This window comes from Phyllobates terribilis, unplaced genomic scaffold (assembly GCF_046119375.1).
Source record: "Phyllobates terribilis strain yellow unplaced genomic scaffold, ASM4611937v1 Scaffold_11__3_contigs__length_659146591, whole genome shotgun sequence".
Lineage (NCBI taxonomy): Eukaryota > Metazoa > Chordata > Amphibia > Anura > Dendrobatidae > Phyllobates > Phyllobates terribilis.
Genome location: NW_027362771.1, coordinates 132,442,475 through 132,469,841, shown reverse-complemented (window position 1 = coordinate 132,469,841; position 27,367 = coordinate 132,442,475).

The following is a 27,367-nucleotide window of genomic DNA, read 5'->3' as shown; positions in this document are numbered from 1 at the left end:
TCGAAGCTGGAGTGACCGGAACATCAGCAGTGAGTAAACATCCTTAACTGCATAACCCGACTCTGTCTCTGATTGCCGTCTACACTGCATCACCACAACCCCCATCCTCTGCACCTGATCCCCCTGAGGCTATACCCCTCCCGTTGGGGGTTATCCTATCAAGCTGCACCAACACCACCAGCCTCAGCGGACCCTGCTGCAGCGGCGGCCACAGTGACCGCAACACAACGGGTGGCGTAGTCGACATTAAGAACTTAGTAACATCTGTAGGACTGCCACATACAACTGAGTTTGACACCCTGGGCACGGACCGGGTCACAGCCACTCGGAAGACTACAACCCCCATCTGATCCGGCTCCGGGTATTCCCCTGAAAGAAAGGAATATGTCCCAGGGGGTGCGTCACAAACATCTTAATGCTTGCAGTGTGCTGCTGTATTCTCTTGTTTGTATAAGGTGCATTACGGAACTCAAATAATAGCAGTTCAGTCTATTTTGAAGTTTTTCTTTGAAGGTCATCTAGTCATACTTGATGTCTTATTTTCCTTGTCAAGCACCTGAAGAACCCTATTTTTTCTCACTGTGCAACCTGTATTTTTATTTGATTTATTTTTCTTTTGATTTGATTTTCTTTTACACAGCAACAGATTTAGTAATAATAAAAATAAGTCATTAGTAAATCCTATTCCTACAACCTAAGGAAGGGAAAACAATCCTAATATGACAAAAGCCAATATTTAGCATATTAATGGAAAAAATTATATCAGAATAAATCCATAATTCATTAACCTATTTACAGTAATCTAGTTTGCTTGAAATAACAAAACTCTTAGTAAATTCAGTAATTTTTTTTCTTTAAACGGGTTGTCTACTACTGGACACCAGTTATTATTTGGCCCAGGGAGGTGTTTCTTCTGGCTTAGAAGAAATGTGAATGCAGTAGCCAGTCAGCAGCCACAGATTGACTGCAGTGCTGACATCACACAGCTGCAGTGTGTCAGTAGAGGAGTAGTGGGACTGATAAGGGAGGTCTCGTAGTATTGGGTTTTTTTTTAGCTTCTTAGGCCAATTAATTAAGGGTTGTCCAGTGATGACCATCCTTCTAAATTTGTTGTCTATATTCCTCTAAAGCAAAATGTAGACATTTAAAAGTAAAGATCTACTGTAGTTCAATGTTCATAATTAGTAAAATTAGCTATATTGCGTACCAAATCTATTTTATTTTCTTTCTTTTAGTCCTTTAAATGCAGGTTGTTGTGGTACTTTGTACACTACACACTGTGTGCAAAATTATTAGACAAGTGAGTATTTTGACCATATTATAATATTTATGCAGATTTTCCAACTACAATCTGTATAAACTTGAAAGCTTATTGGATGAAGCAGATCAAGTGATGTGTATTTGTTTAATGTGGGAGGGTGTGACCTAAGGAGATCAACTCCCTTTATCAAGGAGTACAGAATTATTAGGCAGCTTGTTTCCTCTGGCAAAATGGGCCAAAAAGAGATTCAACTGACTCTGAAAAGGGAAAAATTGTTAAAAGTCTTATAGAGGGATGCATTACTCTTGAGATATTAGGGCATGATCACAGTTGGAGTTGGAAAATATGTTTAAAAGTGATTATATGGTCAATATATTGACTTGTCTAATAATTCTGCACATACTGGATAACATATGTCACCTACTTTCTGGCTCAAATGCAGAAGTAACTTGCATAATGGAGAAGAGAGCACTTAGCGTTAATAGAATTAAATGCAGATTACATGCAGAGGGATCAGAGCAGGAAGTCTGTGAGGTACAGCTTCAGCCAATAGTAGCAGGGCAGGAAGTGATGTCAGAGAAGGAGAACAAAAGAATTAGCAGCAGTGACATGTAACATGAACAATGTAGGTCGATTTAAAATTTAAATGTAAAAATTTAAAAATTAAAACAATGTAGGTCGATTTAGCTACTCCTGACAATTTAGCAAGTTTAATTTTAATATCTATTCTTTATATCAAGCCAATAAAAATACTGTATCTCGAACTGTGTTATTTACCTACTTGACAATTTCATCTCTAGATCTTAAATTCTTGTTCCTCAAAATGCCAATCTCTATTGTCATTATTAATAGCTCTAATTAGGCCAAAGCTCTCTATTGATATTTTTCTTTTGAATGCCTCATTTAGACGACCGTAATTTTTCATGTACGTAAAAACTGCCTTAATTCATCAATGTTTTGGATCCTAGTTTCATCTGTGTTTTGTTAGTGCGTCAGTTTTTCCATCTGTATTTTATCAGTGATTTTTCACTGTTGATAATAAATAAATTTCAAAGCTACTCCAATATATTACAATAATAATCCCATACAGCACATGCTCTGTACACTGACACTACCCATGTGCTGTCCGTGATTTTCATGGACACATAAACTAGTAAGTGTGATTTTGATCTATGACTCGGATCAAAAATGGACATGTCTCCGCAGAAAATAGCACCATAGACTATAATGGGTATGTGTTCTATCCATGAAAAGTGTTTCTTGTTTTAGTTATAGTACTGCATAGAGAATTTTCTTTTCATCTTTCATTATTTATATTGATAATAAATGAATTATGATCTCATTGTCCATAAATTAGTCTGAATGTAAAAGTGCAGAATTCCATTAGAATTATAAGTGCTTGGCTTGTTTAACAAGTAGAAATATGAAAGGCTAAATGCAACTACTGATACAATGTTTACAGGTAGAAGTATAAAGGAGTTGGGTAAAAATAGATAATGAGAATGATTTAAAACAAATGACACATAGATCATGAATCAGGCTAGATATGCAGCCTAACAGAAAACTTCTACTGTACAAAATGTTGGAAGAAAGACACAGAAAAAAATGAGGTTTCAGTTATCTGTATAATATTTGTATCTATATAATATCTATAAAATTAATAACAATAATTATCATAATTATTATTTTTTAGTGATCAACATGTGTCCCGGCGGAGCGCATAGTGCGCGCGCGCTCCCCTGACTCTTAAAGGGGAGTGCACCTAGCCAATAACTGGGAGGCATGAGGTATTTAAAGCACGCGGTCCTGAAGGGAGGTGCCTGTACAATGCCCTCTTTAGTGTTAGTTTGAGTTTGTCCCTGCTAGTTAGTTGTCAGGTCCCTGAACCTATTCCTGAACCTATTCTGTTAGAAGCTGAACCCATTGTTGATCCCATTTAGTCTGAACCTATTTCTGTTACCCGTATTACCTGAAACCGCTATGGCGGTACCTGAACCCTAAGCCGCTCTGGCGGTACCTAAATCTGAAACCGCTCTGGCGGTATCTGAACCAGAAGCCGCTCAAGCGGTACCTGAACCTGAAGCTGCTCCGAGCCTCCAACGGTACCTGAACTTGAGACCACACGGTGGTACCTGAACATGCACCAGTGTCCATCTTGTCAAGTGTTCCAGGATTCATACTGTCTGAACCTGCATTAGTATCCAGTCCTGCCTTGGACTACAATTCTGTGTCTGCGATCCTGACCCTTGGGGTCAGCTGCCGGAGTACCCGGGTCTGCCCTTGGAGTGATACCTAGCAGCCGCCTGCAGCTCAAGCCTAACTCCATCATCAGGAGCTCTAGCGAAAATCAGGTGGCCGCTTAGCCACGCCCCTCTGAACATAAGCCCATAGCGTGGCGCAGTGTGTCCACGATCCACGTGCATAACATATATAATCTAACAATAATAATAGTTATCTATATGATAATTTTACTTTCATTATCCTCAACACTTTTTTTTTAGTATAAAGGACAATCAGACCCATAAGGAACATTGGGGCAATTTTATATGTAGGTAGAGGATGTCTTCACTAAAACAATCCCATTAGGGATTTATGTACAGTTTTGCATTAGCAATCTTTCTTAACTTCAGACTGCACAACAAGTTGCGATTTTAGTATTTCAAATGGAAGCAATACCTGTGTAATTTCTAAGACACTAACAAAAATTACACTTGTATAATACTAAGAAAATCATGAAAACAGGACCTCTTGAGGACTGGACTTGAAAAACACCATATTACATTAGATTATTAAAGACCTACAGTGCATATTGTCAGTGTGACACCCCAGGGGTCTGGTTGCCACAGTAATAGAGATATTATGTCTGAGAGCAAGTGGGAGGTTTCTCTGGTCAGGAGCCCTAAGCATGCAACACTGCCCGCCCAGACCTGGGAGGGGAGGAATCTGCCCTTATAAACAGGATCTGGGGCGGGATTAAGTCAGTCAGAGCCTGGAGTAAAGTTCCCGACACAGGAAAAGATACATCAGGAGCTCTGTAGGAGCAGAGGCAGAAGGCCAGGGGCTGTGAGCAGAGATATAGCTCGCCCTGGCTGAAGTTACTAAAACCGGACACAGGAGTCCGACGCTGTGGGGACTGATATATACCCAGCAGCAGAAACCAGCCGGCAGGGGATTCCAGGTCCTCTGGCCATAGAAGCTCGGAGGCTCAGTCACAAAGAAGGGACCAGCGCCACCATCCAGGAGCGGAGGCTAACAGAAGGCCCCAAGTCACCAGCCATACGGGTGAGCACCACACGGTATACTCAGGGATGTGGGCTACTTGTAACCGCTGACAGCAAGGTAGCCAGGAAGAGTGCAGATAAACGGGGAGGCCTACAACTCCACCTGGCCAGGGGAACTCCTGCTTGCTCGCAGACTGACCAGGCCCCTTATACTAGCCAGTACTCCCGGGAGGGTCTGCCTTGTACCATCAGTAAAGACCCTGAACTGCACCTCACGTCTCTGTGATTCCTTGCCGCACCAGCACCATTAGCACTGGGACCCTCACACCATCACTCCCATCATCTCTCACATTAGCTGCCCTGAGGCAATACTTCTCCCGTGGGGAGTTATCCCATACTCGGCTGCGCAAACAACATCAGCCTCAGCGGTCGGCAGCGCAGCGGCAGTCCCCACTGACCGCAATCCACGGGTGGCGTAGTCGGACATTTCCTATACATTAAGACTGCCACTGGTTTGACCACCCTGGGCACGGACCGGGTCACCGCCACACGGAGACTACAACCCCCAGCATTCTACAACAGGCCCGGTTCCGGGTTCCCCTGCACAACACAGGCCCAGGGGGCGCGTTAACTTTAGGCAATACTTCTCCCGTGGGGAGTTATCCCATACTCGGCTGCGCAAACAACATCAGCCTCAGCGGTCGGCAGCGCAGCAGCGGTCCCCACTGACCGCAATCCACGGGTGGCGTAGTCGGACATTTGCTATACATTAAGACTGCCACTGGTTTGACCACCCTGGGCACGGACCGGGTCACCGCCACACGGAGACTACAACCCCCAGCATTCTACAACAGGCCCGGTTCCGGGTTCCCCTGCACAACACAGGCCCAGGGGGCGCGTCAACTTTGGCGTAGTCGGCAGGATTTCGTGCCCGCAACCACCGGATACTGCGTGCCTGAAAAAGAGACTTTTATACTTACCTGTGGTGAAGTTTCCCGCCATCAGACGCCATCTTGGACCGTTTCCCGCCGTCTTCTGCCTTCTTCCCGCCATCCGCAGCTGCTTCCCGCCTTCGGACGCCATCTTCGGGACGCCGCACGGGAAGAAGAGGGGCGTAGACGCCAAAAGCGCGCGAGATCCGAAGCTCCGCCCCACGCTCCGCCCCACGCTCTGACGCTGCGCAAGGTCCTGGAAGGGGGGAAGAGCGACGCTGACGTCATCGGAGCGCGACGCCAGGTCCTCAACCCCGACGATCGACTGCGGAGCCGCGGCCTATGAAAGAAGAGCATCGCAAGGTAGGCCACGGTCCACTAGGGGGGAGGAGGATGCCGGATACCGAGGGGAGCTCCACTGCCACAGCCACCGCCAGCGCAACCGCTGCAGCAGTCATGCCATTCACCATGCCCTATATCCCGGGGGCAACCTGGCTACCCCAGTACTCAGGGGAGTCACATACTCTAAATGACTTTAGAGAAAGACTGGATAGCCTCTTCCAGGTGTACCCCCTCACAGAAGAGCAAAAAGTGAGCATCCTGGTGGCCCAATTAATCGGGGCAGCTCAAAGGGAGGTAAAGTCCTGGCCACCTGGGAGGAAGAGGACTGTCAGAGAAATACTAGCCCGGCTGAAAGACACATTTGATACCCGCACCTCAGCCGAAATAAAGCTCAGATTTTACGGGTGTAAACAGCGGGCACATGAGAGTATAAGAGACTATGCTCTAAACCTACAAGAGGCCCTGAGAGCCATTAAGCAGGCAGACCCTGACAGCGTGGGAAATGAAGATAAGCTGTTGACTGAACAATTTATTGAGGGTCTACTGTGCAATGCCCACCGAACCCAGTTGCGGGCAATGGCCTTACAGGACCCTGACCTGGACTTTGCACAGTTCTAGGACAGAGCCATCCGGGTGCTCCGAGAACCGGCACCAGGTGGCGCTGTGACCCACAGGCGCCCTGCTATCACTTACCACCAGGAGACGGCGCCCTTGTCTGCAGGGCCTGTGGGAGCTGATGCGCAGGCTTTAAACAGTGACCCGGCTACAGACCTGCACCATCAGGTCCAAGAGCTGACTAAGAGCGTTGCCGCGCTAACCAGAACTGTGCAGTCTTTACAGGTCTCTTTTCCAGGAAAGATCCAGCTGGCATCCGGACCGGAGGACGTCCCGTGGCGCCGACTGAGAAGGACCCCACCGGCCAGAGGAAGACCCAGCGACAGATACAACGAGGACGGACGACCCATCTGCCGCCGCTGCAATCAACCCGGACATGTGGCAAGGTACTGTCATTTAAACGGGCACAACCTGGGGTAGAGGGCCAACCCCCAGGCATAAGACCATCAGGCCCATCAAACTGGCGTGATAAATACGTAGGGGGACGTCCAATCTTGCCTGTGGTACTGGATGGCATTCCTATGAGTGCCCTACTAGACACTGGGTCACAGGTGACCACCATCCCGTACGTGCTCTTTAAACAGTACTGGAATGACTCGGACATAACCCGCTACCCAGATGACGACCTGAGTATCATCGCCAGCAATGGTCAGCCCGTGCCGCAGGTGGGATTCAAAGAGGTGACCATTAAGATCGGTAAAGTCGAACTGGCGGCACAAGTGTAGCACCCTGAGGATTCGGCTGCTACAGGGGTATTGCACCTCAACCCAGAGGTGTGATATTCCACTCCCGGGTAAGGATGGAGTGTGGAACTGAGCTCGGTAGGCTGCATGCACTACACACATCCCATTTCCGAGGAGCAGACCGACGGTACTCCCACTTAGAAATGTGCAGGTACGACCGAGTCTGTTCCTGGCTGGAGTGGGAGGGGGGTGGTACATCCCAAGTAGTGTAGGGGCAGATAGGGGGAGCAGCCTGGGTAAAGTTAGGAGCTCATTGGGTGCTGGTCACCTGAGCTCACACATAGAGGGTGTATATAAGGTGGGCACCAACTAAGAACAGGGTCAGTCAGTTGCAGAGAACAAGTCAGGAGCAGAGGAGAGAAGAAAGACCCAGAGTGAGAGAGGAGAAAAGAGAGAGACCCAGAGGCACAGAAGAAAAGGACTCCGAGATCCCAACTAAAATCCCCGGGTGAAGAGTCGGCATCAGGGTACCGGAACCCAAGCTGGTGGGGGTAAAAACATTCCCCAGCCAGAGACCGGAGACCGTGGGCAGCGTTTGCCACGGTCACCCACCACATCCACCCCGAAGGCACACCACATGAAGGGTCAGGGAACCCAGGGCCAAGGGTGTCCCAACAGAAGGCCCGAGGGAGCTGGACCTAGGTAGATTACTGGTGGGGACGGCCAGAGAACGGGACAGAAAGAGAGCTCAGGGCCACGCTCCGGACTTGTTTGGGGGTTGGCTGGATCCAGGACCTGGTGGACGCAGCACGGCTCGGGTGGTCACTCGAAGCTGGAGTGACCAGCACAACATCTGCAGTAAGTAAACACCCTTAACTGCACAACCCGACTCTGTCTTCACTGCCGTCTGCACTACACCACCACAACCCCCATCCTCTGCACCTGTCCCCTCTGAGGCTATACCCCTCCCGTTGGGGGTTATCCCACCAAGCTGCGCACCCACCATCAGCCTCAGCGGACCCTGCTGCAGCGGCGGCCACAGTGACCGCATCACAACGGGTGGCGTAGTCGACACAAAAGAACTCTTAATAACATCTGTAGGACTGCCACATAACACTGAGTTTGACGCCCTGGGCACGGGCCGGGTCACAGCCGCTCGGAGACTACAACCCCCCATCTTATCCGGTGCCGGGTATTCCCCTCAAAAAGGAATATGTCCCAGGGGGCACGTCAACTTTGGCGTAGTCGGCAGGATTACGTGCCCGCAACAACCGGGTACTGCGTGCCTGAAGAAAAGTGCAAGTTTACCTCAGAAAGAAGTCTCCCGCCGGTTGCGGAGGGTCCACGCCATCGGACCCCATCACAGGTCGTTTCCCGCCGATTGTCCGCCATTTCCAGCTTATTCCCGCCATCTGCAGAGTTTCCCGCCACTGGGCGACGCTTCCCGCCAAATCCGAAGATTTCCCGCCTTGGAAGAGCAGCGGACGCCATTATGGGCGTGCCAAAGGAGGGCAGGAGGCCACCTCCCATCGTGGGCCAGGACAGAAAATGGCGCCAAAAGTGGAAACCGCCCCCACCAACAGAGACTGTGATGCTGGAGGTGTCTGTCAGCGTGAAAGAACTACCCCTGGAGCTGACAGTCACCGAGATGCCCCGGGACCGCCCTCGAAGTGGGAGGAGACGAAAGAAAAGAACGAAGATGGGTGCCGCCTGGAGCAGTCTGGAGCGAGCGCACCCGGAGGCAAGAAGTCTGGAGAGGAGTAGCAGAGAAGCTCACCCGGAGATGTCCAGAGAGCAGAGCAGCACCGGCCCGCTGGCCAGGAGCCTGCTGGAAGAAGAGCAGAGCAGCACCGACCCGTTGGTCAGGAGCCTGCTGGACACCACGACCCCACTAGGCCTAGTGGAGGTCCTTGCACAGCTCCCCCGAGACCGGGAGTGTGCACAGACTGCCCTGGAGGGCCTCGCACGGAGGATGGCCCGGGTACAGCGAGAGACATTGGCGGAGTGGAGCCGGGAGATGGCCCAGCAAACCAAGACCCGGAGCACGCCAGCCGAGATGAGGAAGCAGACCGCCTCTGAGGATGGCGCGGGAGGACCCAAGGCCGGAGACGGCGCCGAGGAGGGAGCCGAACGCATGGAGGCAGGTAAAGGGGACGCCTATACCCCAAGCCGTGACACCGCTTACCTGCCCCAGCTCCCCGTCGCAGAGCCCGAAAGTCCCCCTGCTGTGCCCGAAAACGCCATGTCACCGACGCAGACTAGGCCCCAACCAGAAGCCGCCGCCGCGACCCCTGTGACGTCACACGCCTCGACCCCGAGCGTGACCAAGCAGGAAGTACCACCAGCCTGGTCGCAGGGCCTAGAATTCCCGGGCGTCGCATCACCAACAGCGCCCCCTACCTCCGCGGAGCCTCCGGCCTGGTCGCAAGGCCAGGTAGCCCAGGGCGCCGCCGTATTAACGGTGCCCTTCACCTTCCAGGTGCCCCAGGCCTGGCCGCAAGGCCTGGGCAACCAGGGCGCCACCACCACCGCGCCCGCACCCGTAAAACCAAGGGTGCCGCGTCTGGGAGAGGACTTGTTTGCCCAGCACACGTGGCCGGACGGGCAGCCTTTCATCTGGCCCCAGAAGTATTACGAACTGGAGCACCAGAGGAGGGTTGGGGCCATGTGTGCACCCCTGATTCCGGCTCCGAAGCCCGTAATAAGGATCTCGCCCCCGCTAGCGGAAGCGCAGTTTGAGTGGGACCCCACCGGAGAAGATCTAATGGGGTTCACTCAGGAAACCAGGGCAGCTGCAGCGGAGCGCGCTGAGTGTTGCCGACAGCAGCTCGAAGAGTTTGCGAGGGAGCGGAGAGAGAGGCGGGTCCGGGAACAACAGGCCCAAATAAGGAGCGCCGAGCAGAAGAGCCGAACCAGGAGGGACCCCCGTGCAGCGCACAGTCCCCGTACCACCGGGACTGTAATAAAGTTTAACCAGCAGCATGGGTGGGGCTTCATTCGAGACAACAACACCCCCGGCGACGTCTTTGTCACGCGCAGAGACGTGGAGTCCCATCTGCCGGAGGGGCACAGAGGTCGTGACCTCTATATCGGAGACGAGGTCACCTTTACCCGGCACAAGTGTGCCAAAGGACCTTACGCCCTCCACGTACACCGCCTGACGGAGGAGGAGGAGCAAGAGGACCCGGACGGGTCTGAAGTTACAACCAGTTATAAGCAAAGAGCAGGAGGAAGACGCCGTTGAGTGCGGCAGAGCAGTGATGTAAATAGTTACCCGATCGGGGTATAAAGAAACTGTTGCTACATATATATAGTCCCCGTTGGGACCAGCTGAGTGAACTGTTTACCCGTTAACCCCTTAATCCCACAGGCTGAGGACTGTGAGCAGCCATTCCCTTCCCTCTACCTGGCCGAGGACTGAGAGCGGCCAACTTCCCCTGTATATAGTTGCGCTTCCTAAAGCGCCCCTACCGGTTTTATAGGAAAACCAGTTTTTCTAGGAACCTGAAACAAGAGACGACGAGAATGTTGATATGAAAAGTTTTATATATATAATGTTTTATATGTTTTATATGTTTATGAAAAAAAAAAATGTATGTTTTTGGTGTTATTTATGTCTTACAGCCCGAGGACGTGCTGTGATTTACCAGGGGGGAATGTAGCACCCTGAGGATTCGGCTGCTACAGGGGTATTGCACCTCAACCCAGAGATGTGATATTCCACTCCCGGGTAAGGATGGAGTGTGGAACTGAGCTCGGTAGGCTGCATGCACTACACACATCCCATTTCCGAGGAGCAGACCGACGGTACTCCCACTTAGAAATGTGCAGGTACGACCGAGTCTGTTCCTGGCTGGAGTGGGAGGGGGGTGGTACATCCCAAGTAGTGTAGGGGCAGATAGGGGGAGCAGCCTGGGTAAAGTTAGGAGCTCATTGGGTGCTGGTCACCTGAGCTCACACATAGAGGGTGTATATAAGGTGGGCACCAACTAAGAACAGGGTCAGTCAGTTGCAGAGAACAAGTCAGGAGCAGAGGAGAGAAGAAAGACCCAGAGTGAGAGAGGAGAAAAGAGAGAGACCCAGAGGCACAGAAGAAAAGGACTCCGAGATCCCAACTAAAATCCCCGGGTGAAGAGTCGGCATCAGGGTACCGGAACCCAAGCTGGTGGGGGTAAAAACATTCCCCAGCCAGAGACCGGAGACCGTGGGCAGCGTTTGCCATGGTCACCCACCACATCCACCCCGAAGGCACACCACATGAAGGGTCAGGGAACCCAGGGCCAAGGGTGTCCCAACAGAAGGCCCGAGGGAGCTGGACCTAGGTAGATTACTGGTGGGGACGGCCAGAGAACGGGACAGAAAGAGAGCTCAGGGCCACGCTCCGGACTTGTTTGGGGGTTGGCTGGATCCAGGACCTGGTGGACGCAGCACGGCTCGGGTGGTCACTCGAAGCTGGAGTGACCAGCACAACATCTGCAGTAAGTAAACACCCTTAACTGCACAACCCGACTCTGTCTTCACTGCCGTCTGCACTACACCACCACAACCCCCATCCTCTGCACCTGTCCCCTCTGAGGCTATACCCCTCCCGTTGGGGGTTATCCCACCAAGCTGCGCACCCACCATCAGCCTCAGCGGACCCTGCTGCAGCGGCGGCCACAGTGACCGCATCACAACGGGTGGCGTAGTCGACACAAAAGAACTCTTAATAACATCTGTAGGACTGCCACATAACACTGAGTTTGACGCCCTGGGCACCGGCCGGGTCACAGCTGCTCGGAGACTACAACCCCCCATCTGATCCGGTGCCGGGTATTCCCCTCAAAAAGGAATATGTCCCAGGGGGCGCGTCACAAGGACTGATTATAGTGGACATAGACCGTCATGAGAGTCACCCTAGAATAACCTTGGGAACTAATGTGATTGAAAATTGTCTTGCAGAGGTGATTCTCATTTTACAGCAAGTTGCCAAGAACGCCAGTTCCGGCCAGCAGCGTGTGCTCCAAAAAGAGATCCGGGCACTGATGAAGCGGCAACAGGTGGAACTATCTGGTGGTGAGATAGGTAGCGTGAGAATGTGTGACCCGTTCCCTACTGCCATGCCCCAAAAAGTGATGATTTGGTGCCGGGCAGCTATTGGTCTAAGAGGTAGAGACTACCAAGCAATGGTAGAACCCGTCTACTCAGACAGTAGGCCCACCATTTTGACAGCACGGGGGGTGGTCGATGTACGCCATGGGAGGGTGCCCGTTCGCATCATAAATATCGGGGAGAGAGAAGTATACCTGCCCCGGTATGCCACGCTAGCCAAATTGTTCACCATAAACCAGAATTCTGTACAGGCTGTGGAACCCTTGCCTCCATCTCAACCAGAGGAAGGTAACGGCTCTAAGAAACCAATGGAGGACTGGTGTCAGCAACTGCATTTGGGTACTGACTCCACTCCCTCACACCAGAAACAGGGAGTCTATCGGGTGGTTTGAGAGTACGAGAGAGTGTTTAATAAACACACGCTAGACTTCGGGCGAGTAAAGGGGGTAGACCACCACATCCCCACGGGAGACCATCCTCCCATAAAGGAGAGATACAGACCCGTACCCCCGGCACACTACCAACACGCCAAGGGGATGCTTAGAGACATGAAGGAGGCTGGGGTAATCAGGGACAGCTGTAGCCCCTGGGCAGCTCCACTAGTCTTAGTGAAAAAGAAAGACAACACCATGAGAATGTGTGTAGACTACAGGAAGGTCAACCGTATCACACACAAAGATGCGTACGCGTTACCAAGGATAGAAGAGTCCTTAGCTGCATTAAAATCTGCTAACTTCTTCTCTACTTTGGATCTCACTAGCGGGTACTGGCAGGTTCCTGTAGCAGAGGCGGACCGGGAGAAGACCGCATTCACCACCCCGATGGGTCTCAGCGAATTTAACTGTATGCCGTTCGGGCTCTGCAACGCACCAGGAACCTTCCAACGGTTGATGGAATGCTGTCTGGGACACCGGAACTTCGAGACGGTCCTGTTATACCTGGACGATGTCATCGTCTATTCCAAGACCTACGAGGACCACCTGAAACACCTGGCAGAAGTGTTCGAAGCTCTGGCAAACTACGGCCTAAAGGTGAAACCCTCCAAGTGTCACCTCCTGAAACCAAGGGTGCAATACCTGGGACACGTGGTGAGTGCTGACGGAGTGGCTCCTGACCCTGATAAGAACACCGTGATTAAGGACTGGCCAAGACCCTCCAGCATAAAGGAAGTGTGGCAGTTCCTCGGGTTGGTAGGCTACTACCGTAGATTCATTCCCGGTTTCACCAAAATGGCAGCCCCTATGCAGGACCTCCTGATAGGTCAATCTCGGAAAGCCAAAAACCAGAAGCCGCCCTTTAGGTGGGAAAAGCTGGAAGAGGAGTCCTTCTGCCAGCTGAAGATGGCCCTCACGGGGGATGAAATCCTGGCATATCCGGACTACAGCCAGCCCTTTATCCTCCACACGGACGCAAGCAACATCGGGCTAGGAGCCGTACTGTCCCAGATCCAGCAAGGGAAAGAACAGGTAATCGCGTACGCCAGCCGAAAGCTACGGCCCACGGAGAGGAACCCTGAGAATTATAGCTCATTCAAGCTGGAGTTCCTGGCAGTAGTGTGGGCAGTGACCGAACGTTTCAAGCATTACCTTGCCTCCTCCAAATTCACCGTGTACACGGATAACAATCCGTTGACACACTTGGACACTGCAAGGCTTGGTGCCCTGGAACAGAGATGGATGGCCCGCCTGTCCAACTTTGAATTCACCATCAAATACCGGGCAGGACGCTCAAATGCCAACGCGGATGCCCTGTCTAGAATGCCGAACTTACCGGACGTAGGGGAAGATCCAGAAGATCTGGAAGAAGTTGAGCTCCCTGCGTTCCACCGTCATGGGATTACCCTGTATTTCCACCGTGTGAAGGACAGGCGCTCTGTGACGTTCAATCCCTTGCCCCACTACAACTGGACGGAGATGCAAGACAGTGATCCCGCAGTCCATTTGGTGAAGGAAATGCTGACCCAGGCCGATGCCCGTCTTGACCCAGATGCTCCGGAGGAGACCAAGCAACTGTGGAAGGAGAAAAGTAAGCTGTTCCTCTACAGGGAGAAGCTGTGCCGGAGAATGGTTAACTCTCGAACACATGAGTTGACCTGGCAGGTAGTGGTCCCAAGACGAGACGCGGCTATGGTTCTGGAGGCATACCACAACGGAGCAGGGCATTTCGGATGGAAGAAGCTGGAGTTCTTGTTGCGTGAACGGTTCTACTGGGTAGGCATGAGAGGAGCCATTGAGAGGTGGTGCAGAGACTGTGGCCCGTGCCACCTGAGAAGAAAAGACCGAGCCAGCCAGAAGACTCTCCTGCAGCCCATCATCACCAGACAGCCACTGGTACTGGTAGCCCTGGACCATGTGAAACTGGCTCCAAGCAGATCTGGGTATGTCTACGCCCTCACAATCGTAGATCATTACTCCTGGTTCCTGGTGGTGGTCCCGGTCAAGGACTTAACGGCTCAAACACCAGCTAGAGCCTTCCAGCAGCACTTCTGCCATCCACACGGGTATCCGGACCAAGTGTTGACAGACCAAGGACCAGCCTTCGAAACGGAGGTCTTCCAGTAGTTCTGCAACCTGTATGGCTGCAAGAAGATAAGAACAACGCCCTATCACCCTCAAACCAATGGACTCTGCGAGAAGATGAACCAGGTGGTGATAGATCTGCTAAAAACATTGCCCCTGGAAGAACGCAGTCTGTGGCCTGAGAAACTGCCCGATCTGGTGGACCTGTATAACCACGTCCCTGTAGGTTCCACCAACTGTACCCCGGCTTACCTAATGAGAGCAAGACCTGGTAAGCTGCCTATTGACCTGGATATGGGAGTCCTGACGCCTGAGGACACCTCGCCAGAGGCAGACTGGGATACAGAACGGCAGCAGCAGTATCGGAAAGTACAGGAGAGCGTCGAGCGAAGTCTGTCTCAAGCTAGAGAAAGGCAAGAGAAGGCTTATAACCAGTATGCTCCCGCTGTTCCCCTGGTACCTGGAGAGCAGGTCTTGAAGAGGAAGAGGCGGCTCCACAAGTTGGACGACCAGTGGGAGAAGGACCAGTACACCGTACTGCCATCAAGCCATTAGAACCCAAAAATCTGCGTAATCAGTAAGGATGGAGGAGAAACCACAGCCATTGTCTCCAGAGACCACCTGAAGAAGTGTCCCGAGCAGCTGCAAAGCCCTGAAGAAGATCAAGGAAACCCTCAACCCGCAGAGGAAAGGGAAGAAATGATCAGTACCGTACTGGGAGACTTCCCCCGGTCTTGGACATAAGTAAACGGCGCTGTCGTGGTACCCGTCCTCACCTTTCTCCAGCCAGCCCCGCAAGTGCCTACAGAGGAACCGGTAGAGCTGGAAGAGCAGCCGGCCCAAGAGGCAGAAGAGTCCACACCAGCAGTACAGGAGGATCAACCCTCTGCTAGTAGTGAGCCTGCCGTGCCCCTAGTGAGCCAAAGAGTGCGCAGACAGCTGTCCAGCTTACCTACAAACTCCCCTACACCCTGTAGTGCAGAACCAGTTAGTGAGCTCTGTAGGTCCACTAGAGTCACTAGAGGTCAGATGCCCGCTCGCTGGAGAATCTAAACTAATGCACTGGGAATTTATCTGTTAACTGTTTATGGTTTATGTTTGTTGCCTGTTATTAATTATGTTTCTCAGTTACCCTGCAGATTTATTTGGACTAACAGGTTATGGACACTGGACAACCGGAACATTCTTGTAGATAGTTGCACCTTGGTGCCTCTTGTGAAGACGGCCGCGGAAGAGAAAACCTGTCTGGCGTGGACTTCTTGCGGCCCAAAGTAGTTAGTCTACCCTTGCAGCCACGCCCAAGGCCAACGCAAGGGGTTTGCTTTGGACAGGTCCCCTACTTCGCTTAAAGTTTCACCTTGGGTGACATGGACACCCTCTTGTTTCAAAAACTTCACCTTGGGTGATATGGACACCCGGTTGCGGACACGCCGTGACCTTTAAAGAACTAAAGCTTCTTGTAAATATGTTATCGTATTATTGTTTATACCCTGTTATTATGTTTTAAAAATGTGTTTAGTCCCGGAGTACTAAAATTTACTAGGGGGAATGTGACACCCCAGGGGTCTGGTTGCCACAGTAATAGAGATATTATGTCTGAGAGCAAGTGGGAGGTTTCTCTGGTCAGGAGCCCTAAGCATGCAACACTGCCCGCCCAGACCTGAGAGGGGAGGAATCTGCCCTTATAAACTGGGTCTGGGGCGGGATTAAGTCAGTCAGAGCCTGGAGAAAAGTTCCAGACACAGGAAAAGATACATCAGGAGCTCTGTAGGAGCAGAGGCAGAAGGCCAGGGGCTGTGAGCAGAGATAAAGCTCGCCCTGGCTGAAGTTACTAAAACCGGACACAGGAGTCCGACGCTGTGGGGACTGATATATACCCAGCAGCAGAAACCAGCCGGCAGGGGATTCCAGGTCCTCTGGCCATAGAAGCCCGGAGGCTCAGTCACAAAAAAGGGACCAGCACCGCCATCCAGGAGCGGAGGCTAACAGAAGGCCCCAAGTCACCAGCCATACGGGTGAGCACCACACGGTATACTCAGGGACGTGGGCTACTTGTAACCACTGACAGCAAGGTAGCCAGGAAGAGTGCAGATAAACGGGGAGGCCTACAACTCCACCTGGCCAGGGGAACTCCTGCTTGCTCGCAGACTGACCAGGCCCCTTATACTAGCCAGTAATCCCGGGAGGGTCTGCCTTGTACCATCAGTAAAGACCCTGAACTGCACCTCACGTCTCTGTGATTCCTTGCCGCACCAGCACCATTAGCACTGGGACCCTCACACCATCACTCCCATCATCTCTCACATTAGCTGCCCTGAGGCAATACTTCTCCCGTGGGGAGTTATCCCATACTCGGCTGCGCAAACAACATCAGCCTCAGCGGTCGGCAGCGCAGCGGCGGTCCCCACTGACCGCAATCCACGGGTGGCGTAGTCGGACATTTCCTATACATTAAGACTGCCACTGGTTTGACCACCCTGGGCACGGACCGGGTCACCGCCACACGGAGACTACAACCCCCAGCATTCTACAACAGGCCCGGTTCCGGGTTCCCCTGCACAACACAGGCCCAGGGGGCGTGTCATCAGCAGTATAATTTAGTGACTTTAATTTAGATTGAGACAGGAGATAGCAATTTTAAGATGTCTTCTGTTACCAAATGACAATTCAATCACTGCCCAACAGATTTTTACCATCTAAAAAAGTCAACATCTTAGTATTTCAAAGATCTAGGCATGGGAATTTCAGCCATTCAGGGATTGTTGAAACGGAAAAATCTCCAATCAACTATAGGGTACGTTCACTCTGTCATTTATTCTCTCATGCGAGAGAATCAGGCTGATTATGTTAATGACACTCGACTCAAACTCTGTCACAATTTGATCCGAGTGTCATCTTACTGTGCTGCGATTTTCTCCCATGAGAGTATAGCAGCACAGGTGTGGAGAAGAACTTAATTTCTCCATCTTCTCCATTCTCTGTCTGCGGATGTTGGACTGCACTCGGATTCATGAAAGATAAGGTGTGTCTACCCAACATGTTGGGTTTCTATGAGGAGGTAAGTGCAAATCTGGATGTTGGTAATGTGGCTGATGTGATTTATCTGGATATTGCATAGACATTTGATGCTGTACCACATAATAGCCTTATACTGAAGCTACAGAAGCAAGGACTTGGGGGAACTATATGCAGATGAGTAAGGAATTGGCAAAATGACAGGAAACAGAGTCGTCATTAATGGTACGTTCTCTAAATGGGATATAGTCAGCAGTGGGGTACCGCAGGGATCTGTGCTAGGACCGATTCTTTTTAACTTCTTTATTAATGACCTTGAGGATGGAATTGAGACTAAAGTGTCAGTCTTTGCTGATGACACCAAACTATGTAGGATATTAAAAAATATTGCAAAACGATCTGGATAAGATGTCTGAATGGACAAACACTTGACAGATGAGGTTTAATGTAGATAAATGTAGAGTAATGCACCTAGGACAGAGTAATCCTATTGCTGCATATACATTAAATGGGAGTATACTCGGGACTACAGAACAGGAGAAGGACGTGGGCATTCTGGTTACAAGTAAGCTGAGAAGCAGTACTCAATGTCAAGCAGCAGCTGCAAAAGCAAACAAGATTTTAGGATGTGCAAAAAGAGAAATAAAATCCCGCGATCCCAACGTATTGTTATCCCTTTATAAATCACTTATGAGGCCACATCTAGAATATGGGATGCAGTTTTGAGCTCCAGATTTTAAAAAGGATACTCAGAAGTTAGAGTCAATTCAAAGGCGGGCAACTAGATTATTACAAGGGATGGAAGGCCTCTTATATGATGAGAGGTTGGAAAAGTTAGGTTTGTTTAGCTTAGAAAAAAGCCTCAGAGGAGATCTTATTTACATATACAAATATATGTGGTCAGTACAAAGGACTAGCACATGACTTATTCCTTCTAAAGACCATACTAAGGATCAGGGTGGCCTCATTACGGGGTGGAAGAAAGGCGATTTCGGCACCTAAACAGGAAAGGGTTCTTTACAGTCAGAGCAGTCAGACTGTGGAATGCCCTATCACAAGAGGTAGTAATGGCAGACACTATAACACCTTTTAAAAAAGTGCTGGATGATTTCCTCCATACACATAACATTGTGGATTACATTTAAATTACTGACAAAATGTACAATTTGTGGAGAAAGGTTGAAGTTGATGGACCTAGGTCTTTTTTAAATCTATGTAACTATGACATCCGAGTCCAGTCCGATGTTTCACATGCACCCATAGACTCGTATGTGTGCGCGTGACCCGATCATGGTATGCACTGCGAATCGGCATGAGAAAAAAAAATCGCAGATTTGCCCTGCCCCATAGTATAACATTGGGCCGAATGCTGTCCGATAAAACATCGAATAGAACTTGGCTGTGTTATACGATCATGTGAGAGAGCCCTTAAGAAGAGTAAAATCTCATTCTTTGGATAGTGTTTTACAATACTGCTACTTTTACCATTTTACAAGCCTTTTAAACAAACTTGTCCCAAATGTCTCCTTAATGGTTTGGAGATCACAATGGTTAAACATGCTTCAAAGATTGCCATAGATCTTTATATAATTAAAATAAACCATCAATATCAAATAGGTGCGAGTCAAACTACTTGAAGGGGTTACAGCATTCCAGTAAGTGTGATATTCCCTTTATTGGTTACCAGACACAGTGCCAAACTCTTTGTAATGGGTTGTGTCTGGTACTACAGCACACCGCTTCTTAATCGTATTCAAGAGAAATGGACTGAATGCTACAAAACGTGGAGAGCTGTACCCAGTAAACAATTAAAAAGAAGCGGCCAGAGCACCCGGGACACTTCAAACAGTTAATTGGTGAGGGTGCTGGAAGTCAGATCCCTACCAATCAGATAATGAAGAACCATTTTATGAATATTTGTTAAAGGATTTTTCTAGCCCAGTGCAAATTTTTGGTAAGCACAGTAGCTTATAGAATCGTAGCAGTGTGTAACAGTATATGCCCATGTGGAGACACGAGGGTCATTGGTGCTCTCATCCGCTGGCCTGGCTATCTTTAGAAAGACAGCATCGACTAGGGCTCATTAGTAATGAGCAAGCATGTTCTGTTAACCCTTTCAGAGAGCATGCTCGGGTGCTTGTCGAATATTTTCGGATTGCTCGTCATCTATGTTTGTGTCACCGCGGCTGCATGTGTCACGGTTGTTAGACAGCTGTGGCACATGCAGGGATTGCCTGTTTGTTAGTCAATCCCTGCATGCATCACAGGTGCCTAACAGCCCTGACACATGCAGCCACGGCGACACTAACATAGATGACGAGCATGCCTAAAATACTCGGTGAGCACCCGAGCGTGCTCGCCGAAAGGGTTAACAGACCATGCTCGGTCATCACTAGGGCTCATCCCACTGAACGCTCATACTCCTTCCCCGTGGGCGTAATGCTACTCAGAGAACACAGGGTGAGGGTAAAACAGTGTGGCAATACTTTATTGAACTACCAACAGACAATAATATATAGTACATTCTCCCATGTACATAAGATGGTGCAAATGACAGAGCCTTGCCCTTCTGATGGCTCACCGGGAATTAGAACATCTGTGACTTTGAGCTTCCAGGGCCCACTACCCCAACCAGTTGCACCCGACTTTTGATCTGCACCCACACAGAAGACGTAGCGGCAAGCTTAGGAAGCTGACAGTCCATTGAGGTACGTGGCCAGAGGAACTGATTGTCCCAACCTGGCTTCTCTAAACGTCACCATGGGGCAAGGTGACATGATTGTCCCAACCTGGCTTCTCCAAACATCTCTATGGGGCCAAATGACCTGATTGTCCCAACCTGGCTTCTCCAAAAGTCTCCATGAGGCCAGGTGACCTGTTTGTCACAACCTGGCTTCTCCAAACATCTCCATGTGTTCAGTGATTGGTCAATGGATCAGATCTGTATTCCTCAACCTGGGGCCTTGGTCCCTTAAGCTGGCATCCTGTAGAGTGTCTCAAATCTGCATTCTCCCAGTTAGAGCCATTGTTCCTGGCTGCTGCTCTGTTGCATCTCAAATTTGTATTCCTCTGGTTGGAGCCATAGTTATCTCGCTGCTGTTCTGTTGAGTCTCCTTGTAGAAGGATAGAGGTCCCTTTTTATACCCACATCTGTCCTCCAGGCCATCATCCACAGGTCAGAGGAAATGTGGGATGAGGCACCTCTCATTGTTTGAGTATTCAATCAATCTGCATAGTTTGTCATTAAGTGTTTTGCAGGTCAGCAAGCTGCATGGATGTATACAATGGGTGATCAACATATTAGCAAATCGATTGTTCAATTACCCTGCGTCCCTGTCCTCCAAGGATAGCAGCACAATAGGTAGCAACAAACATCAATTCAAGAGTCAACATTTAGGCTCATATGAACAATGGCTTAGGTCTCTTGACCTACTGGAAAATATGTCTGGTATAATTAAGAATAAATGCTGTGTTGTCACAGCCCACTATTAGGATTCGGTTCTGTTTGCAGGATCAAGCGGTCATCATGTGACCACAAATAGTAAATAACATTGACAGAGGATGAGAAGCTTGTTGCTACGTAACCACATATATGCAAATTGCAACCTTGTGCTCACGTATTAACGACTCAAACCGGCAAGCAGGGTCGACCAACTTCTCATGTGATAAAGTTAGCAGTAAGAATAGTACTCTAAGTTGCTGTGGCTTGTGCATAAGTAATCAGAGTGCATGCCTCATTGTGGATAATCCCAGACAAATCACCATAAATATTGGAAGAAGGCAGTATTCCAGTTTGGCAGTACAGTTTGTTGCAAAAAGGTATATTAATCCATAATGCAACATTGTTAAACCATTAGCATTTCTCTAGCATGCTTTTTTCAAGCAATATTCTTCCAATATTTTAGCATCTCGTCCTATCCTCTCATTGAGAGAAGCTGATGAGATTCTAGTTGACATGTTATGGCAAGTATGGAATTCGCAAACTTTTGGTCATGTGATGACTGCTCGAACTGGCAAATAGATGATTACTAACAGTGTTTTACACTGTGACACACCTGTCCCAGGTATCCCTGGCTCAGCTTCCTTCACTTCAGTCCACTGTTGTGCTCCACGTCGGGCTTAGCAAGTTGCCCAGTGTGGCTCAGTGAAGTCATCTCCGTAATCTTATTTAAGGCTTATTAGGACACATAACTGTGTCTTCGGATTATGATTTAAGACTCTAGTTTGGTGTATTCCATCTCCTGTGTGTTTGTGTGTGTGCTTCTATTCCTGCTGACTTAGAATCACAGAATCATAGAATCATAGAATGGTAGAGTTGGAAGGGACCTCCTGGGTCATCTGGTCCAACCCCCTGCTCAAAGCAGGATTCACTAAATCATCTCAGACAGATGTCTGTCCAGCTTCTGTTTGAAGACGTCCATTGAAGGGGAACTCACCACCTCTCATGGCAGACTGTTCCACTCATTGATCACCCTAACAATCAAAAAGTTTTTTCTAATATCTAATCTGTGTCTCCTCCCATTCAGTTTCATCCCATTGCTTCTAGTCTTTCCTTGTGCAAATGAGAATAAAGATGATCCTTCTACAATGTGACAGCCCTTGAGATATTTGTAGACAGCTATTAAGTCTCCCCTCAGTCTTCTTTTTTGCAAGCTAAACATTCCCAAAACCTGTAACCGTTCCTCATAGGACATGGTTTGCAGATCGGACACCATTCTGGTCGCTCTTCTCTGAACTTGCCCCAGTTTGTCAATGTCTTTTTTAAAATGTGGTGCCCAAAACTGGAAACAGTATTCCAGATGAGGTCTGACCAAAGAGGAGTAAAGTGCGATAAAGACTTCACGTGATCTAGACTGTATGCTTCTGTTTATACATCCCAGAATTGTAATTGCCTTTTTTGCTGCTGCATCACACTGTTGACTCATGTTCAGTCTATGATCTATTAGTATACCTAAGTCTTTTCACATGTACTGTTGCTTAGCTCTATTCCTCCCATTCTTAATATGCTTTTTTCATTTTTATTGCCCAGATGTAGTACTTTGCATTTTTCCCTGTTAAAAACCATTCTGTTAGTTGCTGCCCACTGCTCCAGTTTATTTAGGTCTTTTTGAATCCTCTCTCTCTCTTCTCTAGCGTTAGCTATCCCTCCTAGCTTTGTGTGATCAGCAAATTTAATCAGTTTACCCTCAATTCCTTCATCTAAATCACTGATAAAGATGTTGAACAATACAGGTCCCAGGACAGAGCCCTGTGGTACCCCACTTGAGACATCCATCCAACTAGATGTGAAGCCATTTACGACCACTCTTTGAGTCCGATAACTAAGCCAGTTATGAATCCACCTAACAGTTGCCTTGTCCATTCCATACTTGCTCATTTTTTTCAATAAGGATGGTGTGAGATACTTTGTCAAATGCTTTTCTGAAGTCAAGATACACTATATCTACAGCATTTCCCTGATCCACCCAGTCAGTGATTCTGTCATAGAAGGAAATTAAGTTAGTCTGACATGACTTGTTAGTTACAAACCCATGCTGACTCTGGTTAATCACTTCATTCTTATCCAGGTACTTACATACATGTTGTTTAATAATTTGTTCAAAGATCTTTCCTGGTATAGAAGTCAGACTCACCGGCCTATAGTTCCCTGGGTCCACCTTCTTCCCCTTTTTGAAGATAGGAACAACATTTTCTCTTCTCCAGTCTTTTGGAACTTCTATTGTTCTCCAAGAATTTTCAAAGATTATGGAGAGTTGTTCTAAAATTTCTTCTACGATCTCCTTCAGTACTCTGGGGTGTAATTCATCTGGACCTGGAGACTTGAACTCATTTATGTTAGCTAAATATTCCCTCACAATCTTTCTGTTTACAGATAACCTGCATTCTTCTATTCCTATAATAGGACAGTGAAGATCAGTTAATGTTACATTTTCTTTCTGAGAGAAAACGGATGCAAAATAGGAATTAAAAAGTTCGGCCTTCTCAACATCCTTTCTTACCATTTCACCATTTTCATCCTGTAAAAATCTTATAGCATCTTTGACTTTTCTTTTACTTTTGACATACCCCTAAAATCATTTTTTATTGCTTTTGACATCTCTTGCAAGCCTTAATTCATTGATAGCTTTAGCTAACCTGATATGTGCCCTGCAGGTTCTGCAGACTGCATGATAATCTTCTTTAGATATGCCCCCCTCTTTCCATTTGATAAACATTTCTTTCTTTCTTTTTAGCATGTGTTTAAGTTCTGTGTTCATCCATCCTGGTTTCCTTAAATGCTTCCCATTCTTCCTACTTTTTGGGATTGTTAACGATTGTGCTTTGAGAATCTCATTTTTAAAAATTTCCCATCCTTCCTGGACATTTTTGTCCTTAAGGACATCCAGCCATTGGATCCCTCCTATTCTCTTTCTGAGTCGCTTAAAATCTGCCTTTCTGAAATCTAACTTTGAAGTTTGAGTCTTCACATGTCTTCCTCCTCTAGTTATCCAAAATTCTATAATAACATGATCGCTGCCTCCTAGGGTCTCAGCCACTTTTACCTCCTAAACCATTTCCTCCCTGTTTATAAGGATTAGATCCAAAGTAGCAGATCCCCTTGTTTTCTCCCCTACCTTTTGGAAGATAAATTTGTCAGCAAGAGAGGATAAGAATTTGCTTGACCTGTTAGTTTTACTTGAGAGAGATTCCCAACAAATGTCTGTGTAGTTGAAATCTCCCATGACCACTACGTCATATTTTTTGGAGAACTTGGTCATTTGATACATAAAGAGTTCATCCATATCTTCAGTTTACCCAGGTGGCCTGTAGTAAATGCCTACAATGGTGTCCTTTCCATTGTGCTCTCCTTGTATTCTTACCCAGTTTCCACAGAACTCCCAGTCTCTGAAGCTTCAATCTCTGTGCAGATATACGCTTTTCTAACATACAATGCGACACCTCCTCCTCGTTTATCAAGTCTGTTTCTTGCAAATAAGTTGTATCCTTTTAGCCTTGTATTCCAATCATGTGTATCGTCCCACCAAGTTTCAGTGATTCCAATGGCATCATATTCCTTTTCCTGCATTAGTAGTTCCAATTCTCCTTGTTTGTTGTTCATGCTTTGTGCATTTGTATAAAAACATTTTAGTTTGTGATTGGTTTCTCTTCCTCCCATATTTTTATTATTTAAATTTTTTTTGTCTTTGTTCTTTCTTTCCACTTCCAGTAGCAGAGATCTCAATAGTATTTGTCAGCTGTATGGCTTTTTCTGGCCTTTTGCTTCCCTTCCCGCATTGTTCTAGTTTAAAGCTCTCCTGATGAGTGTAGCAAGGAGACTTCCAAATACACGTTTTCCAGTCTTTGTAAGGTGCAACCCATCTCTAGCAAGTAGTCCATCATATAGGTAATTCATTCCGTGATCCAGAAATCCAAATCCTTGTTGACGGCACCATCGATGTAGCCAGTTGTTCACCTGTAGAATCTTATTCCACCTAATTGTTCCATGGCCATCCTCTGGGAGGATGGATGAAAAGACCACCTGCGCTCCCAATTCTTTCACTTTCTTGCCTAAGTTTTTAAAGTCACTGCAGATGGTTTCCTGGTCCTTTCTTGCGGTATCATTTGTCCCCACATGTATTAGCAGGAATGGGTAGTGATCTGTAAGTCTGAAGAGTCTTGATATCCTGTCAGACAGATCTTTAATTTTTGCTCCTGGAAGACAGCACATTTCTCTTGAGGTTATGTCTGGTCTGCAGATAGCAGCCTCTGTTCCTCTCAACAGAGAATCCCCCATGACCACCACTCTCTGTTTTTTCTTCACAACATTTTTATTTCTCCATCCAGGAGGATTCTGAGTGCTTACAAGGTTATTCATTGTGGGCAAAGTCTTATCTTGCTGTATTTCTTCGTGGTTCTCCTGCGTGAGAGCCTGGTACTGGCTCCTGAGCAGTATAGGTGCTGACTGCCTCTCGATCCTCCTGCTTCTCTGGGTCACATGCTTCCATTCCTCTGTTTCGTCAGGTGCAGTTCGAATTTCTTCCCTTTCTGTATCATGAAGATGCATCCATCCTGTTGCTCCCAAGATTCCAGAGTGTGCCACATCCTCGCTCTCCACATGCCATCCTGCCAGCTGCACCAACGCCCAGGGTCCGTGTACCCACCTGAACCTGGTGCTTAATGGGTCCATTTAACAAGGTGAGCATAACATACACATTATTAGGGCTCAGCAAACTGGGCTGGACTATCCCTTTAATTTACAAACCCCTTGGAAGATTCTACTAGTTTGGTATTTGCGCCTGTTGATGGATTACTTCTAATTCTTTGCTCAGTGTTCTATGAAATATATGCTACTGTTTAAAAGAAGTGATTACTGACATGGCAGTGGGCTTCATACAGTCTGATCAGAATGTTAAACCAAGAACCTCATGTTCAGTTTTGTAAATTTTTACCTGGTGGCATTAGATCAACGTGTGTTCCATGTCTTTTTTCTACAGTTCTAGTATAAACAAACTATGTTGTCATATCGATACAATCTATACACCATGTCCATAAAACATAACAAAAACATTCAGAAATTTGTAAGAATTCCCAGTTTATATGATCTAATAGTCACTGAAGCTAGTTTCTTTATGGAAAACACTAGCTCTATATTAAACATCAATTTGTATTGCTTACACTGTACTATAGTTTTATTGAGTACATGTAATCAGATTCTTCAAATTTGTATGGAGATTTAGGCAGTGCAGCTGGAGTATTCCATAACGGTTATTTAATATTGGTCAAAAGTAAAAGAAGAGGTTACAGATGACTTCCCTACTTGTTACCAGTCTCTTATGCTCCTGTTTCTATTTCCCAAATCCGATAAGCAGATAGCAGTCTGAGCTGCTGGGCTGAATTGTATTTGTCAGGTTTTTACATGGGCAAGAAATACATTCAATAAATATTCCATGTTCAATATTTGGTGTAATAGAAGATGAAGTCATTTGCGTATATTAGACAAACATCACCAATAACTGTTATATAATTTATTACTCATCTATTTTCAGCAGATTTATGACAGCTACAAGTCTATGTCAAATTTACTAGCAATCTAGAAGTAAAAGGTCATTAATTAAGAAAGATAAGTCAAGAAGGTCATATGCCGATGTGAATCAGCAGTGTAGGCAGGATCGATCGAGATAGAAGCATTTATGAAGCAGTTTGTGAATAGGTGTGCAGTGCTTGAATTACTGTGACAACGACAAATTTGCTGAGACCAATCCCTATGTCAGCGCTCCGTGACCTTGGCCAAATCGCTTTATCTTTCTTTTGTCTGGGGTTCCAAAATGAGATTTGTAGCTGGACTGAAGATGTAACTGTGTCTGAAATATGCAATAAGACTATCTAATATACACTTTCTAAAGAATTAGCAACTAGGTTCAGAGTAATAGGATTCCAGTGCTGGCTGCATTTTTTTTAGCTCATCACTATAGTATTTTCGATTTATTTACTGATTTTATGTTGTATAAAAATATTATTTTCTGTAATGACTAGATGAATACATTTTATACTGTGTTTCCATGTAAGTACAGGCTCAGACTGGCCCGCAGGGGAATAGGTGAATTCCCCAGTGGACCATTGTGTTGGAGTTGGCCTCCCAACCCTTAGATGAGCAGCACTTGACACAGTGCACTTGATGAACTACAGACAGACAAAAGCAGCATCTCAT